Consider the following 3,401-nt stretch of genomic DNA (forward strand, 5'->3'; position numbering starts at 1 on the left):
TTTTTATAATTTTCTGAAAAAAATTTCCAACCCAATTTTTTTTGGTTTTTTGGTTTTTTTTTTTTTTTTTTTTTTTATTAGTAAAGGAGTTAAGGCTGTACACTTTCCTCTACATGTAGCTGTGTCTCAAACACTCTAGTATGAAAGGTGCAACTACAGAACTGATTCCTCACTTTGATCCTAGGTACTGAAGAAAGTTTCTCAGTTTCTAACCAGTTAAGGTGGTTTGCTTGTCTTTTCTCTCTTTTAATGTAATTATATTTTTACTATGATCACAGCATATAGCCTGTTCAATCTGAACTTGTAAACATTATGCAGTATTTTCTCTGTGCCCCAGATACTCAATGAATTTTGTAAAACTTTCATGGGTATAATAAAAGAAACTATATTCTCTGTTTGTTAGGTACAGATTACTCATTAGGACTTTTCAATTTAGCTTGACGATTAAGGTTTCTTCACTCTTATTTTTTGTCTTTCTGTCTAGTTTAGCTGTTATATCATCAAAATATAGAATAAATCTGTTCTCATATTTTTAAACAAATTTCTCCTAGAGGTTCTATGTTTTTTGGAGGGAGGGGAATCCTAAAGTGTGTGTCTTAGGCTATTTTACACAATGTTATTATGCATTTTCCTTGTTTTGTCTGTTGAGTGCTTTTGATCCACCGCTGCTGCTTTTATTTTGCTGTTACTTACCTGATGTATCTTAACCTAAACCTTTATTTTACATTTTTCTCCTTGATTAAGATATTCTTGTAAATGTATGTATGTATATATTTTTTGCCCTAATCCCACATTTGCCTCTTGAGATTCAGTTCGTTGAAATTTGTATAATTATGATAATGTTATCTTTTTGTATTACATAATGCTTATTATTGATTTTACTATTTTCTAAATACAACATTTATCCTATCTTCTTCCTAATGGCTTAACGAAGTTTCTGTTCATTTTTGTCCCTCCCCTTTACCTCATTAGTGCGGAAATTTTTATTTTTATTAATTGTCCAAGTATATACTTTTTTCATTTCTAACAAGCATCATTTAGTTTATGTTTTCTCTTCCATTTGATTACAATATAACTGGACTTTTCCTTATAGAGAAAGATGCCCTGTCCTCTAGATTTGCCTCAGCAAGATGAACAGTATTTCTTTTCAATTTTTCTAGCAAAATTTAAGCCTTTGTATTATTACTTTTTTACAATCTAAGATGTGGAGCAGCTGGGGTGAGGGAGAGGGGAAAGGGGAAGGTGATGGGGTGGGAGAGGGAGGGAGGAAGAGGGTGTGGTTGAGGCCTGTGGCACCTCCCTCATTCTGGCAGGGGAGTCCAGGGGGCTTCCAGCTGTGGCACGGTCGTGGCTGGTCTGGGTAGAGACTTCAAGGGGGTGTGATTGAGGCCCTTAGCCCCCCCCATCCCAGGAGCCCCAGGTGCTTCCGATGGTGGCTTGGTGGTCGTCACTGGGCTGGATGCAGATGTCAGGGGGTGGCCTGGTGAGAAGACTGTATTTTTCTTACGTTAAGTTAATTCTGCTTCAGGAAATCTCACTTAATATTTTTATTCAAACCCCCAGTCACTTCATCTATCATTAACTTTAAATATATGCATGTATGCCCTGGGGGTGTGTATCTTATCATGGCGGTCATTGCTAACCATTGTTTTGCTCTCTTATTTTGAGATCTCTCTTCTGATTTTATATTCATTTATTTAGAATACATTATTGAGTGTTTTCCTCAAATAGAGTAAACTGGTGGAATACTCTTCAAATTATTTCATGTTTGAAACTCAATCTTTTGTCCTGACTGAGGAATGGTATCTTGGGAGGAGGTATAGGATCTCTACATTGGAGTCCTTATCCCTCCTTGGTCTGTGAGAAGTAGCTTCTAAAATGGCCCCCAGTAATCCCTGCCTTCTGGTGTTCATGGCCTGTGTGATCCCCTCCATTTGAGTAACTTGCTTCTAATCAACAGAATACCTTAACATTGAGGGAATGTCGCCTCCATGGTTAGATTTCAGGAGATTGGAGCTTCTGTCTTGCTGACAGGCACTTTCCCTTGTTGGTTTTGGTGAAGCATTATGCCATGTTGGGGAGGCCCATGTAGCAAGAAACTGAGGGTGGCCTCCAACCATCAGTCAGTGAGAAACAAGGCTCTCAGCCTAATAGCCCAAAAGGAACTGAATCTTGCAAACAACCACATAAGTGAGTTAGGAAGCAGATTTTTCTCCACTTGAGCCTTCAGATGAGGCTATAACCCTGGCTGACACCTTGATTGCAGCCTCATGAGAGACCCTGAAACAGAGAACACAGCTAAATTGTGCCCAGGTTCCTGAACCACAGAAACTGTGAGATAATAAGTGTGTGTTGTTTTAGGCCACTGAGTTTGTGGTAATTTGTTATGCAGCAATAGATAACTAATACATGCTCCGTAGATGTTAAATGTAGTCTGAATTCAATTATTTTGTAAATGGGAAGTCTGGTACTGGCATTCCTTTCCCTTGTCTAAAACTTGTTTCTGCATGGAAATGTTTAAGACTTTCTCCTCGTCTTTGGACTGTAAGTCTGTAACCAGATTTGGTCATTGCAAGGGTTCTTATGGTGATTAATGATTTTTAGCAGCTTTATGGGGGAGGATCAGTGACCTTTCACCAAACCTCAGAATCTCATGTGGAGCTGAGATGGAGGAGGGGGGAATGTGGAAGGTCTGGCTCCAGGGCTAAGGGGACAGGGGGAAGCAGCTCCCTGCAGGGTGTTGAAGGTGAGGTCCAGGTGGGAGCTGCTACTGGCCATAGCCAGGGAGACACTCCCCTCATCCCGGTAAGGGTCCTTCACTGTTCACCAGCTCTTCACAGGTGCTCAGCTGATTCCACCAGAGCCCCCTTTCCCTCTGGCCTCTTTGGATCTAATGATTTCTCCTCTATCCTGATTTACATGCAGAAAAATTGTTTTTCTTTAGAACTGAGAGACTGGCAGAGTATTAGGGCAACCACAGCCTCTAGGGCCCTTCTGGCTTTTCCTCCTCCTTTCAGAGGTGAATATAGTGGCCTGAGAAGGTGTAAGACTGGCCCAGGCCTCTCAGGTTGGCAGTGACAGCACTAGGCCAAAGCCTGGTCTCCCAACTGTCTTCCACTTTCACCATGCCGCAACAGAGACCAAGTGTCCTGCTCAGAGTTCCCTTTGAGATTCTACAAGCAGAGGAAGAAGATGAGAGAGCCAGCCCCAGCCCACAGCTCCCTCCTGTCAGACCTTCTTAACAATGCTGTCACCTCTGGTGACGGGCTGGATGTCACAGGGGCACAGGGTCATGTGAGGTCAGTAAGTTAGTATATATTCTAAAACTCCATTATTTTAGTTTTGTTTATTATAGAAACACATATTCATAATACAAAATTATGCACTATAAATAAATGCAA

This window comes from Galeopterus variegatus, unplaced genomic scaffold (assembly GCF_000696425.1).
Source record: "Galeopterus variegatus unplaced genomic scaffold, G_variegatus-3.0.2 Scaffold1504, whole genome shotgun sequence".
Taxonomy (NCBI): domain Eukaryota; kingdom Metazoa; phylum Chordata; class Mammalia; order Dermoptera; family Cynocephalidae; genus Galeopterus; species Galeopterus variegatus.